This window comes from Bufo bufo, chromosome 2, assembly GCF_905171765.1.
Source record: "Bufo bufo chromosome 2, aBufBuf1.1, whole genome shotgun sequence".
In the NCBI taxonomy this organism is placed as follows: domain Eukaryota; kingdom Metazoa; phylum Chordata; class Amphibia; order Anura; family Bufonidae; genus Bufo; species Bufo bufo.
Genome location: NC_053390.1, coordinates 100,217,229 through 100,233,470, shown reverse-complemented (window position 1 = coordinate 100,233,470; position 16,242 = coordinate 100,217,229).

Sequence of the window (16,242 nt, the reverse complement as noted above, 5' to 3'; positions counted from 1 at the left end):
AAGTAGATGGTGTTAGTGGTACCCAAGCGTAGGAATGACAGAGTGGTGTAAGGGTAGCCTATAACGTCCTTTTAAGTATGGCTGTGCACGTGTCACGGTGCTCATACTTGGATACCCTGGAACGCCAGGCGTTGTCGGCCGAAGCAAGTCAAGGAGTAGTTGATGGAATGCAGGTAGAAAGAAATAGAGTCCAGACTTATGTTGAAGTTGATAACAGCTTTACTTGAATAAACTTTTACCTATGCTAATTTGCTCCTGGGCTGGTGGGAGGATACCATCGTTTTTTCCGAGACCATGACACACTGGACCAGATTTATCACTCTCTGGTCCAGATTCATAGATGACATTTTGTTACTATGGTCCGGAAAACAGGATGACTTTAAACTTTTTATGCATGAGCTTAACACTAATCATGTAGGGTTATACTTCACATATGAACTTCATCGCAATGAACTTAACGTCCTTGATATACAAATCCAAAGGCGTGAGAACAATGTCATCAAAACCAGGCTGTTCCGTAAAAAAAAATATCAATAGCTTGCTTAGGTGGGATAGCTTCCACCCTAGACCACTGAGAAAGGGCATCCGCAAGGGACAGTTCCTGAGGGTGCGTAGAAACTGCTGGGACCACAGGGATTTTTCCAGACAGACCCAACAACAATTTCATCGTTTTAAACAGAGGGGATACCCTGACTCGTGTCTATATGAGGCGTGGAGTAATGCTGAGTCGATTGATAGGTCCACACTGCTTCAATCTGGAGGTAAAAAATGTCCACAAGAAATAATTAGAATTATCGATACATACGATACCGCATCCCAATATGTTTGGGAGATCTTAGGATGATACTGGTCTCTTTTGAAAACAGGCCCCGATCTGACAAACAGTGATGGCCAGTTCGCATTGTTCGCCTGCGAACATATGCGGGCTGCCATCTTTTTTCACAAGTCTGGCGAGGCACAGGTAAGTCCTTACCTGTGCCTGTGCCGCGAGCCGGTCTGAAAACAAGTGCGGTCAGCAGGAGCAGGCAGTTCTGAGAACAGCCCGATGAAGGCCCCCGGTGGCTGTTCTCAGAACTGCCTGCTCCCGCTGACCGCACTTGTTTTCAGACCGGCTCGTGCACAGGCAAGGGCTTACCTGTGCCTCGCCGGACTTGTGAAAAAAGATGGCAGCCCGCATATGTTTGCGGGCGAACAATGCGAACTGGCCATCACTACTGACAAACCTTCTTCCAGACTATCCAGCAATAATGTTCAGACGGGGATGCAGCATAGGCGACACATAAATCCACAGCCACTTTGAAGCCCCCACCAGAAGTACCTGGTTGCTGGATAGGAGACTAGGCACCCGTAGATGCGGTAAATGCAAGGCATGCCCCTTTAGTGCAGTGGGTGACACTTTTTCAAATCATGCCCAAGAACGGACCTATACAGCACGCACTTTTGCCAACTGCAATCCTGTAGGTCTAGTATACTTGGCTCACTGCGAATGCGGAATGAAATATGTGGGTAAGACCTGCAGAGCCTTTAAGAAAAGAATCTTGGAGCATATTGGGGATGTTAGCAATAAACACGACAAACCGGTCTCAAGGCACGTTTTACTCCATCATGGAGGGAATGTTAAGACACTACGATTCTCCATGATAGAGACTATAAAACATTCCATCGGGGGAGGAGACTTCGATAATATCCTATATATGTGCTAAATACGATTTCGCCCTGTGGTCTTAATGAAAACATTGACTTCTCATGTGTAACCATAGTATCTTACTGAGTGGGTAATATATCGGTCCCAGGTCTGATCTGTTATGGCTGGTAATATGTGGCCATTCCCATTACTGGGTACTCTTTACTGGTTTCTTGTACCCTTCATAATTGACTGTTATTTAATATGGGTCTTACTAACATCTGCTACATTAGGTGGACTATAAATCTTTCCTTCCCCCTTGTCATCCTTATATTATCTTTCTTCTGCATCTTACTTTACTATACACTGTCCGATTATTCATTGGTGCCCTAAGTGTTTCATTCATTCCATTACACGGTTCCTCTACATCATAGAACAGCGCATTGTGCGGCGCTGGATTTGTGACCTCTACTGATCACATAGTCTATGATGCTGTACGGACAGGTACGTGAGTGCGCTCACGTGACCGGCGCTAAGCCCTAGATGTTGGCAGAATGCTCATCTTGTTATTAAGGTAAGTGTCAAAGTACACGCCCAGCAGCACCGCCCCTCGCTTTTTCGGCGGCATATTTAAAAATCCTGTCAATCCATGTCCGCCCACTATGCCGCCACACACACTAAGTGATGCAGGTATGTTACAAGCTCTTAAGCACCGAGTAGCGTCTCCACTTTATGGCACCATATGCATCTTCTTGATATATTGCTCTCATTTCAGACAGTATATTACAGCGGCCCGTGTATTCTGGTTAACAGTAACCATACTGGCTCACATCTAACCTGTATCTAATATATGGGGCACGCAAGTACCTTATTTCTTTGCAATCTTTGATTAAGCAGTATCTACCTTACATCTTATGGGAGGATGTATATTATTGTTTGCTGGCCCATCAGCCCTACCTTCTGACTATTGCCTTCTTGCTGAATGAATATCAACGTCTATCTTTTACCTATGATCAACTGGTGTTACAAAAAAATTGTTGGACACCAGGTTGGGTCATTTGTGAAATAATACCTCTGATGCCCAACTAACTACTGCATTTATGTTCCCTGATGAGCCCATCTTATACACTGGGCGAAACGCGTTGGAGTAAGTGACCTATAAATTGATTAAGATGACACTGAAGGCGTTTTGTGTTAATCAGGATACAATCTGATATTGCAGAAACTGTACTGAGCATCTATTCATCATTTTGTATTGACCAATGACTTACTGTACCTGGATGTATTCAGCACTTTTTTACTCAGCATGTATTCAGCATCTATTTGATGTATTTAGCCTTCATTTGTTTGTTTTCTTTTGATGTTTCAGTAACTCCACAGTTCGCACAGGTTGCCCATAAGTGATGGCCAGCAGCATGGCGAGTGTTGTGTCGCCGACAACGTTTCAGTTTCCCGCACTTATCTGTAGTGTACAGCTCCTAATGTGCAGGCAGCGTGCGTCATGAGGACGGGAGTCTGGTAGACTGGCACTGTTCTGGGGGTAATGACTTATGAACAGACTGTGGCTGCTTCCTCTAATTACAGAGCAGGCGGTCTCCGGTTGCTATGGGTAACCGCTGTACTGTACTCCCGTCCTCATGACGCACGCTGCCTGCACATTAGGAGGCTGCTGCCCCATGGTTACTTGATGGGCCTTCAGGGCCCAATATGGCTGGTACTGTTCTGCCTGGGGGTAACTTGTCTGGCCCATGTGATGGATGGCAAACCCCAGTGACCAGTGGCACAGAAACAGCAGCAAAAATGTAAGGGATTGTCCCAAGATCAACACTATTTACCTCTCCATACTTAACCCAGAGTACACTATAACATGGTAACCAAGGTGGGGCCCCCAGCGATCATGTACTTGAAGGGGACATGTCTGTTTTAGTAACTACTTGCACTTCCCATGCAATAACAATTCTGGGGAATTAATTATTGTGACTCTATATTGTACCATTTCTCTATTATGCCTACTAGAACTTATGAACAAATTGCTAGTAGTCTGCAATAAAGGTCCAGTGGGGGGTTACTAGTTGACAGCACTGATTGAATAATATCAGGCTGTGCAGTGACACCACCATCTGGACCTTCACTGCAAACTGCTAGCAAGTCATTCATATCTAATAGCAGAAATAAGAGGAATGGTGCAACATAAAGTCATAAGAATAGAAGCCCCAGGATTGTTATTACATGGGGAGTGCAAGTAGTTTCCGAAACAGACAAATCCGGAGAGGTGAGGGGTCCTCTTTAACGACAGGTGATAAATATCGATCTTATGACAAACCCTTTAAACCTCATAAAATCACTGCAACAGTGACCTCAGTGGTACCGACCCCTCAGCACAACAGTGACCTCAGTGGTACCGACCCCTCAGCACAACAGTGACCTCAGTGGTACCGACCCCTCAGTGCAACAGTGACCTCAGTGGTACCGACCCCTCAGCACAACAGTGACCTCAGTGGTATCGACCCCTCAGAGCAACAGTGACCTCAGTGGTGCCGACCCCCTCAGAGCAACAGTGACCTCAGTGGTGCCGACCCCTCAGAGCAACAGTGACCTCAGTGGTACCGACCCCTCAGCACAACAGTGACCTCAGTGGTATCGACCCCTCAGAGCAACAGTGACCTCAGTGGTGCCGACCCCCTCAGAGCAACAGTGACCTCAGTGGTGCCGACCCCCTCAGTGCAACAGTGACCTCAGTGGTGCCGACCCCCTCAGGGCAACAGTGACCTCAGTGGTACCGACCCCTCAGCGCAACAGTGACCTCAGTGGTACCGACCCCTCAGCGCAACAGTGACCTCAGTGGTGCCGACCCCTCAGCGCAACAGTGACCTCAGTGGTACCGACCCCCTCAGAGCAACAGTGACCTCAGTGGTACCGACCCCTCAGTGCAACGGTGACCTCAGTGGTACCGACCCCCTCAGAGCAACAGTGACCTCAGTGGTACCGACCCCCGCAGAGCAACAGTGACCTCAGTGGTACCGACCCCTCAGTGCAACAGTGACCTCAGTGATACCGACCCCTCAGAGCAGCAGTGACCTCAGTGGTACCGACCCCTCAGTGTAACAGTGACCTCAGTGACCCCCTCAGAGTAGCAGTGACCTCAGCTAAATTTAAAATGGTCTAAATTTGCTATTTATGCATGGAAGACAGTGCTAGAGTACTAGTAATGGTTTCCCTGCATAAATAGCAACCCCTTAATGTTATGTAGTCCTTCGTATTAACTATTTGAATTACTGTAACTTTGGTACTTCTCATCGGCTGAAAATACTCCTCAAAAATGGTAAGAGTAGTATTTTTACTCTTCCAGAAAAAATTTAGCACGACCTCTGGCTGTAAAATAAATGCACCGTAAATTGACCTGCAGTGCGGATTTGAGTCCTGAAGAATGTCAATTTATGTTGCAGATCTTCACCATGGATTTCAACCTTATAGAGAGGGAAATCCAAAACTATTTCCACAGGAAAAACCACATGTAATACCCTTGGCTTTTGCCACTGTTTTTGTCATGGTTTTTGCCATAGTTTTTGTCATTGAACCATGGCAAAAAATGCAGCAGACTTTTCCACAGTATTTCCAGTCACGTATGGACATACCATAAAGGTAAAGCTCCATGTTTGTAGATACTTTCTACAATATATTAAAGGGGAGCTTTGATTTGCACCCACTTTTAATATTACCACGCCAATGCTCAACGATGGCTCCAAACCGGATCAAAGAAATAGAAATGACTAACAAAAAATACTGCAGCTTTGCCAGGGACAATCCTAAGGGTATGACCACACAGTGGGCTCTAAACAAATGAGGCCGCACTGCTTAGTCAGTCTGTATTGTCAATGGTCGTGCAGTATTGAAGATACTGTGCACCCATCAAGAATGCAGACCGACTCAACAGTGCAGTTTTAATTAGCGGCCACTGCAGCCATAAGGCCACACCTTACTCAACCGTGGCCCAGCCATGTCTCCAGCACGACATGAGCCTTGTGGTCGTACCACAATTCCCTGTGCTGCAATTGTGATCTGTCCTTTATCGACGATGCTTATAGGTCAGCATACCATGAGTCAAATGTAAAGTCCTTTCAATGGAGTTCGTTATCCCACAACAGTATTACTGTACAATGAATAGGGCATTTCAAATGAAGTATTACTGCAATACACATGCTTTAAAAATATTGCACTTTTTTGTGAACATTACATTTTCCTCTCCGATATCACCCCTTGCTGTTTATCTTTCTGGTCCTCCATTTCTAGCATAGCACCTCAGCAACCCTCCCCCCACCCTCACCCCCGCTCAGTGAGAGTGTAGCGATTTTATAGTGAAGCGGTCCCGACATCTTTGAATCATTCATCCCAACTGCTAAATTTATAGGACTAATAACTAATATACAGTGGATATAAAAAGTCTACACACCCCTGTTAAAATGTCAGGTTTCTGTGATGTAAAAAAAAAATGAGACAAAGATAAATCATTTCAGAACTTTTTCCACCTTTAATGTGACCTATAAACTGTACAACTCAATTAAAAAATAAACTTAAATATTTTAGGTAGAGGGAAAAAAATATAAAAATAAAATAATATGGTTGCATAAGTGTGCACACCCTTAAAATAATACTTTGTTGAAGCAGCTTTTGATTTTATTACAGCACTCAGTCTTTTTGGGTATGAGTCTATCAGCATGGCACATTTTGACGTGGTAAGATTTGCCCACTCTTCTTTGTAAAAACACTCCAAATCTGTCAGATTGCGAGGGCATCTCCTGTGCACAGCCCTCTTCAGATCACCCCACAGATTTTCAATCGGATTCAGGTCTGGGCTCTGGCTGGACCATTCCAAAACTTTAATCTTCTTCTGGTGAAGCTATTCCTTTGTTGATTTGGATGTATGCTTTGGGTCGTGGTCATGCTGAAAGATGAAGTTCCTCTTCATGTTCAGCCTGAAGGTGTTGTGCCAATATTGACTGGTGTTTGGAACTGTTCATAATTCCCTCTAGTTTAACTAAGGCCCCAGTTCCAGCTGAAGAAAAACTGTCCCAAATCATGATGCTGCCACCACCATGCTTCACTGTGGGTATGGTGTTCTTTTGGTGATGTGCAGTGTTGTTTCTGGGACAAACATATCTTTTGGAATTCTGGCCAAAAAGTTCAACCTTGGTTTCATCAGACCATAACACCTTTTCCCACATGCTTTTGGGAGACTTCAGATGTGTTTTTGCAAAATGTAGCCTGGCTTGTTTTTCTTTGTAAGAGAAGGCTTTCGTCTTGCCACTCTACCCCATAGCCCAGACATTTGAAGAATACGGGAGATTGTTGTCACATGTACCACACAGCCAGTACTTGCCAGATATTCCTGCGGCTCCTTTAATGTTGCTGTAGGCCTCTTGGTAGCCTCCCAGACCAGTTTTCTTCTTGTCTTTTCATCAATTTTGGAGGGACGTCCAGTTCTTGGTAATGTCACTGTCGTGCCATATTTTCTCCACTTGATGATGACTGTCTTCACTGTGTTCCATGATATATCTAATGCCTTGGAAATTCTTTTGTACCCTTCTCCTGACTGATACCTTTTAACAATGAGATCCCTCTGATGCTTTGGAAGCTCTCTGTGGACCATGGCTTTTGCTGTGGGATGCGACTAAGAAAATTTCAGGAAAGACCAACTAGAGCAGCTGAACTTTATTTGGGGTTAATCAGAGTTACTTTAAATGATGGCAGGTGTATGCTGACTCCTATTTAACATGATATTGAATGTGATTGCTTAATTCTGAACACAGCTACATCCCCAGTTATAAGAGGGTGTGCACACTTATGCAACCACATTATTTTAATTATTTTTTTGTTTTCTTCCCTTCACCTAAAAGATTTCAGTTTGTTTTTCAATTGAGTTGTACAGATTATAGGTCAAATTAAAGGTGGAAAAAGTTATGAAATGATTTATCTTTGTCTCATTTTACAGCACAGAAACCTGACATTTTAACAGGGGTGTGTAGACTTTTTATATCCACTGTGTGTGTATATACAGTTGCAAGAAAAAGTATGTGAACCCTTTGAAATGATATGGATTTCTGCACAAATTGGTCATAGAATGTGATCTGATCTTCATCTAAGTCACAATAGACAATCACAGTCTGCTTAAATTAATAACACACAAAGAATTAAATGTTACCATGTTTTTATTGAACACCCCATGTAAACATTCACAGTGCAGGTGGAAAAAGTATGTGAACCCTTGGATTTAATAACTGGTTGAACCTCCTTTGCAGCAATAACTTCAACCAAACGTTTCCTGTAGTTGCAGATAAGACGTGCACAACGGTCAGGAGTAATTCTTGACCATTCCTCTTTACAGAACTGTTTCAGTTCAGCAATATTCTTGGGATGTATGGTGTGAATCGCTTTCTTGAGGTCATGCCACAGCATCTCAATCGGGTTGAGGTCAGAACTTTGACTGGGCCACTCCAGAAGGCGTATTTTCTTCTGTTTAAGCCATTCTGTTGTTGATTTACTTCTATGCTTTGGGTCGTTGTCCTGTTGCAACACCCATCTTCTGTTGAGCTTCAGGTGGTGGACAGAGGGCCTTAAGTTCTCCTGCAAAATGTCTTGATAAACTGAATTAATTTTTCCTTCGATGATAGCAATCCGTCCAGGCCCTGACGCAGCAAAGCAGCCCCAAACCATGATGCCCCCACAACCATACTTCACAGTTGGGATGAGGTTTTGATGTTGGTGTGCTGTGCCTCTTTTTCTCCACACATAGTGTTGTGTGTTTCTTCCAAACAACTCAATTTTGGTTTCATCTGTCCACAGAATATTTTGCTAGTACTGCTGTGGAACATCCAGGTGCTCTTGTGCAAACTGTAAATGTGGAGCAATGTTTTTTTTGGTCAGCAGTGGCTTCCTCTGTGGTATCATCCCATGAAATCCATTCTTGATTAGTGTTTTACGTATCGTAGATTCGCTAACAGGGATGTTAGCATATGCCAGAGACTTTTGTAAGTCTTTAGCTGACACTCTAGGATTCTTCTTCACCTCATTGAGCAGTCTGCGCTGTGCTCTTGCAGTCATCTTTACAGTTCGGCCACTCCTAGGGAGAGTAGCAGCAGTGCTGAAATTTCTCCATTTATAGACAATTTGTCTTGCCGTGGACTGATGAACAGCAAGGCTTTTGGAGATACTTTTATAACCCTTTCCAGCCTTATGCAAGTCAACAATTCTGAGAGCTCTTTTGTGCAAGGCATCATTAACATCAGGCAATGCTTCTTGTGAAAAGCAAACCCAGAACTGGTGTGTGTTTTTTATAGGGCAGGGCAGCTGTAACCAACACCTCCAATCTCATCTCATTGATTGGACTCTAGTAGGCTGACACCTCACTCCAATTAGCTCATAGAGATGTCATTAGTCTAGGGCTTCACATACTTTTTCCACCTGCACTGTGAATGTTTACATGGTGTGTTCAATAAAAACATGGTAACATTTAATTCTGTGTGTGTTATTAGTTTAAGCAGACTGTGATTGTCTATTGTTGTGACTTAGATGAAGATCAGATCACATTTTATGACCATTTTGTGCAGAAATCCATATCATTCCAAATCAATTCACAAACCTTTTCTTGCAACTGTGTATATATATATATATATATATATATATATATATATATAAAAGAGAGAGAGGGGAAGCAAGTTGCATTGTATACCGTAGAGCTAGTTATTACTGGAGTCTCTAGTGCATTGTGTGAGGGTCTATATTCTAGGCAGGGGTGGAAGGAGTTAACAAGAGCCGATTGCCATGCACTCCTAGGACCACAGGTGTTTGATGAGCTGATTCCCACCCTCAGAAAGGGAAGACTCGAATCCTTCAGATGTTAAAAAAAAGGTTTAAAATTACACTGGAGAGCAACATTTTTTTGCATTGATATCATTAAAGTAATGGTGTGCTATAAGCCTCATTCACACGCCAGTGTTTCATGGACGTGTGCTGTACATGTTCTCCACAGGCAGCACACGTCCCCATTCATTTTAACGTGTGCATTCACACATCAGTGTTTTAGCTCGGTCCGTGTTTTTAGCACGGATGCCTGCTCTATTTTTTCACAGATCCATCACGTCCATTATAGTCTATTGATCCGTGAAAACCACGGATGCAATGCGGATGCCATCATTAGATCATTAGAAAGAGATGCTTTGAAAATTATTTTTCAGATGCGTAGGGTCAGTGAAACACGGATGACCCATGGACCACAAACGGATCCTTCACGGATGCATCACTGACAGCCTTTTCATAGATTTAAGCATGGACACAACGTGTGAATGAGGCTTTACTCAAGATCTCTAGCTATATTATATCTATATTTTTTTTATTTGTGGGATAACCCCTTTAAGACTGCTATAAAGTGTCATCTGCTGGTATGATAGTATGAGTTTGTCAGTAGTTTTAGATCATGCATGCAGCCTACTGGAGAGACTTCTGTTAGATCATTAATATAAGACTACTGGATTATTCTGTTTTGTTTAAAAGGTTCCCTGACTATAAGCAGATCACAGGGTGTCCTGCTGCTTAGACTCTTAGCTATCAAGAGTAATCAGTGGAGGAACACAGACGCCTGCAGCATCACCACAGAAGAAAGAGGAATTACACAGTTCTCACTGAAACCAACTGTTCTGCCCAGCAGGGTTAGAAAATGATTCTAGTTCATTTTGCCAGAGTCTTGGTATTTCTCTAGTGGTTAGTGTGGTTATAGCACCATCTAGCGGTGTTAAGTTGTATTACACTTTGTTTTTCTGTTACAAAGACTACTACATTGTGGGGGCGAAAAGAATCATGGGTAAACCCTCCAGTCTCCAGTTACCAGGGGGGCACATCAACAGAGCTGTCTTTTTGCATATCTCCTTCTCAAACTCCACCATCCTTGTAAAAGCATATCTGGTGAGAGATCTACCTTTGTTTCAGGGACTTATGTTATGCAGAGCTGTTCAGCTAGTTGTAATTGTTACTCTGGAAGTAGTTACTACTGTTAGACATGCAATCTTATGTACAGGCAGCCATTTTACCATGTGCTTAAAGGGTTTCTGTCATCAGAAAAATCTGAGCCTCTGGGTGCTGCTGCAACTCCCCCGTAGCACCTAGAGGCTCATTAGCATATTATAAAAGTCTAAAAGTTATAAAAGTCTAAAAGTTATAAAACGACAGCAGGCAGGGAGTTAAAAATCACAGTTATGTTCTGCTGACATTAGCATATCGCTAATGTCAGCCAGATACATAACGATTTTTCTGATGACAGAAACCCTTTAAGTGTTAATGCAAATGTTGTAGTACATGCTATCTATACTTTATACTTATACATGCTATTTGTATTCTTGTAATTTTACCAATCAACAATCCTGTTTTGCCAATAAACAAGTTAGACTACAAAGAACAGTCCTTTTATTTGGAAGACAGGAATGGTGTGAACGTGTATGAAGACAGAACACCAACAGTTACTCCTAAATTCGGCTTATTTTGACCCAAACAGGTAGAAAATAAAACGCAATCTATGAGTAGGCCTTTGGAGCATTGGAAACCTAACATCTGTCAAACATCCAGTTTGCAAAATGTAACGTGAACTGCTTAATAAATGTGGTTCATTATTTGTGCAATGCATCTTCTTGTAGCCTTTATCGATATTTAGACTGTAACTGTTCAGTGGGGGTCCGACACCCAGGACTGACGCCGATCAGCTGTTTAAGACAGCCCTGGTGCTGCTGTGAGAGCCACAGCCTTTTTCACTGCTTACCCTAGGCTGGTGACATCATGACTATCGGTCATGTGGCCTAGGCGCAGCTCATTTGACACCCATTACCTAAAAGCAGTGATGGAGAACCTTCGGCACTCCAGCTGTTGTGAAACTACGACTCCCAGCATGCTCCATTCATTTCTATGGAGTTCTGAGAACAGCCAAGCAAGTGTCCATCTTGGGAGTCGGAGGTTAGCCATCACAGACCTGGAGTGTCCCACTGAAGAAAAATGTATACATTAACACATGGAACTACATAGTCTACTATGCTTTTCCAATTTTGTTTTATATATTTTTTTATTTTGGTATACTGATATATACCAACCAACCAACCAACCAGTCTTTCACTCCTTTGGCTACTCTGTGGCTAAAGCAACCCTACTGGCATGTTTAGTGTGTACATTGGGAGCTTTTCTATCGCACACGCTAAACATACATCACAAACGTGATATGAACCATTACCCAGCCTCAGTTTCCTTCATGGTTTCCACTTCTGGCAGATATTTTTTTAGCTATCCTCCATGTCTTGAGTCGAGTTAAGGTCCATTGGTAAAGATAAACACCTCGCTTGAATCCTCTGCCAGGATGAAAACATATTGTACTTCTGTTTGTAGGCCCCCATACAGAGACCAGGCTAGCACATTAGTACCAGTGAACGGGTGTTCTTCAGTCCTTGCACTAGAAGGTGATATGCTTTTTGGTCAGAGACCTGATGGAGGGGGCACTTGCAAATGGCTGACTAAGTTGTAGATCACCTCATCATTCATCACAGTGATCTGGTGACCACATGGAGAGATAGGTGATGATGACATGCAACGAGAACTCTGATCATGGACACCTGCTATCATATTTGTGCTTATCTATAAAGAACTTGAGCATATAAAATATAAAGGAACTGAAAAATAATGGCTAGCTCTAGTAAGTGGGACACAAAGTACCCGAAACACAGACACTGTCTGTTTATTGTGATTTGTAGTTCAGGCACAATCTGCTTCTGCTCAGGAGACGCGTGCTTACTTTTATTGTGACTGACAAAAACTGAAAGAAAAATGTGATAAAACAAATAAAAACGTGTCTAAACCTTACAGTAAAATTCTGGAATGTAACCCATCTCTCTGTATGTTTTTGTGCAGTACTTGCTCATCACAGTTTGCTGGAGACACAGTGGGGTTATTGAGGACAGTCCTAGCTACAGAAACAAAGACAGGGAAAGAGGGAGATGCGGCTGCAGTTTCTCTCTCCATTTTTCAGTGACACCACTCGCTTACCACTCCTCACATGTCTATTTCAGTAACTACTGGCATTCTCCATTAAAAGTGTTGTGCAGGCAGTATATAGTAATGACCTATCCTAGTAGATAAAACGTTAAGAGCAGCACTCAATACCGTGTAGAGACTGGAATGCATCAGTCACTGCGAAAGGTGCACCACAATGATTGTGATCATTGTGGCATCTTGTGTAGGATGCTTTTGTGGTGCATGTGGTCCGCTGCCGACATCCTTGATTGCATGCATTTTTGCTGGGGATTGCCGTTAGCAACGGATCACATTGCGGAGGAATTGCTCCCCCGGTTATAAACACGGCACAGTGTTTGGAGTTTTTGAGCATTTCCTCCCATTTATGCCACTTTATTTCAGTTATTTTTACTGGAATGCATCAGCCCATCCACGACCTCAGATCCACCTTGGTCATCCGATCAGCAAACAAAGACAAATGACGGCAGCATCTCCAGAAGTTAATTTTATTCACAGTGGGTCCATAAAAAATTGTGCAAATGGCACCAAAAAGATTAGGTCACGTGACGGTGAGAAGATCTCGCGCAAATGCACTTGGGCATGCGCAGTAAAGTGATTTTAGATTGTATCACTATGCTGACACTCACAAGAGATTTACACCTTATTTGTGAGTTTTAATGACCAGGCGTCATTGGGAGTAACACACTATTATGATTGGTACATTCAGATTAGAGGAGGCACTATGTATGATTTATAAGGCGTTTTTAGCTCACTTCTGATTATGCTTGATAAAGACTACTTGTTAGTCGAAACGTTGCACTTTTTGGTATCATTTGTACAATTTTTCATGGACCCACTGTGAATAAAAATCACTTCTGGAGATGCTGCCGTCATTTGTCTTTTTTTTTTATATCCTTTGGATAGGTCATCAATATCAGATCGGAGGGGGTCAGACACTCGGCACCCCTTCTGATCAGCTGTTTGAAGAGGAGACTGAGCTCCATGCTAGCCCTGTTTCCTCTTCATTACACAATATGTAGTCTCCCCTGGAGCGCTGCGCAGTGTAATTACAAGTACTCCCTCCATTTAAGAGAATGTAGCCTGTACATGTGATTATGCTGCACTTCCGAGACGCCGGACAGTGTAATGAAGAGAAAGTAGCACTCGCCGCCTCCTCTTCAAAGAGCTGATTGGCAGGGGTGCTGGGTGTAGGACCCCCGCCGATCAGATATTGATGACCTATGCTCAGGATAGGTCATCAATATGAAACCCCTGCACAATCCCTTTAACAATTCTGGAGAACCTTTTGTCTTAAATCTGTATTGTGTGTTCCCCTTAATTTTTCCTGAACATTTATAAATAAATTGACAACTGAATGTTACCACTGTCAAACTGTTGTGTTACCCCACGGACAGGCTCCTGGCAGCTTTTCCAACAGCTGATCGGCAGGTGTCCCGGGTGTTGAAGCCCCGTAGACCTGATAATGATGACCTATCCAAACGATAAATCTTACATCTCTTTTCCTGGATAACCCCTTTAAGCTGCATCCAAGGCAACCACCCACAAACAGCTGTCTATGGATGGATATCTGGCTTGGCAATTAAGATTTTGACTCATAGGGAGCCACTTCCACAAGGATACAAAAATTAAAGGGGTATTCCCATCTCAGACAATGGGGTTATATTGCTAGGATATGCCCCCATTGTCTGATAGGTGTGGGTTCCATCTGTGGGACCCGCACCTATCTTGAAAACTAAATCTAACACACGGCTGGAAAAGTGGTGGCTTCTGGCCACCACCAAGCCTTCCCGTTGGCCCGCCGAAAATATCCGAGCGATGTCCTCGCCTATTTTTGAAATCCTCATAGAAATTAATGGGTATGTAACAGAGCTTACGCGGCCACAGCTTCCATTCATTTCTATGGAGCCAGCACTCTTCTGTTTTCGGCACCATCTGGGACTTTGCCGGCTCCGTTTACAGGATGGGTGTGGGTCCCAGAGGTGGGACCTGCACCTATCAGACAATATGAGCATATCCTTGTCTGAGATGACACAGCCACTTTAAATGTAAAATAAACATAATGGGGAGAATTTATCATGAGGGGAATATTTGAGTCTGCATTGTCAAATGTCTCATGTTTTTTGATAAATATGTCTTTTCCTTAACCACTTCACATCCGGGCCATTTGCCCTCTTCCTGACCAGGCCTAATTTTGCAAATCTGACATATCTCACTTTATGTAGTAATAACTTTGGAACACTTACTTATCCAAGCCATTCAGAGATTGTTTTCTCGTGACACATTGTACTTCTTGACAGTCATAAATTTGAGTCAATATATTTCACCAAACAGTCAAAAATTTCAAAAAATTCACAATTTTCAAAATTTCAATGTCTTTGCTTTTAAAACAAAGTGATACCTCATAAAATATTTATTACTTAAAATTCCCCATATGTCTACTTTATGTTGGCATCATTTTGGAAATGTCATTTTATTTTTTTAAGACGTTAGAAGGCTTAGAATTTTAGAAGGACCAGTTCAGGTCTAAAGTCACTTTGTGGGGCTTACGTAGTGGATACCTGCATAAATGACCCCATTGTACAAACTACACCCCTCAAGTTACTTAAAACTGATTTTACAAACTTTGTTAACCCTTTAAGCGTTCCACAAGAATTAAAGGAAAATGGAAATCAAATTTTTAAATTTCACTTTTTTGGCAGATTTTCCATTTTAATCAATTTTTTTCTTTAACACATCGAGGGTTAACAGCCAAACAAAACTCAATATTTATTACCCTGATTCTGCTGTTTAGAGAAACACCCCGCATGTGGTCATAAACTGCTGTATGGGCGCAGGGCGCAGAAGAAAAGGAGCGCCACATGGTTTTTGGAAGGCAGATTTTGCTGAACTGGTTTTTAGATGCCATGTCCCATTTGAAGCCCCCCTGATGCACCCTTACAGTAGAAACTCCCAAAAAGAGACCCCATTTTGGAAACTAGGGGATAAGGTGCCAATTCTATTGGTACTATTTTTGGGTACATATGATTTTTTGATCATTCATTATTACACTTTATGGGGCAAGGTGACCCAAAAATTGGTTGTTTTAGCACAGTTTTTTTTTTTTTTTTTACAGCGTTCATCTGAGGGGTTAGGTCATGTGACATTTTTATAGAGCTGGTTGTTACGGACATGGCGATACCTAATATGTATACTTTTTATTTATTTATTTCATTTTAACACAATAATAACATTTTTTAAACAAAAAAATGATGTTTTAATGTGTCCATGTTCCGAGAGCTATAGTTTTTTTTATTTTTTTAGCGATTTTCTTATGTAGGGGCTTATTTTTTGCGGAATGAGGTGACTGTTTTATTAGTACCATTTTGTGGGACACGCCTTTTTGATCACTTCGTGTTGCACTTTTTGTTATGTAATGTGACAAAAATGGCTTTTTTGACAGTTTTTATTTTTATATGGTGTTTATCAGACTGGGTGGATCATGTGATATATTTATAGAGCCGACCGTCACGGATGCGGCAATACCAAATATGTCTATTTTATTTATTTTTTATATTTTTAAC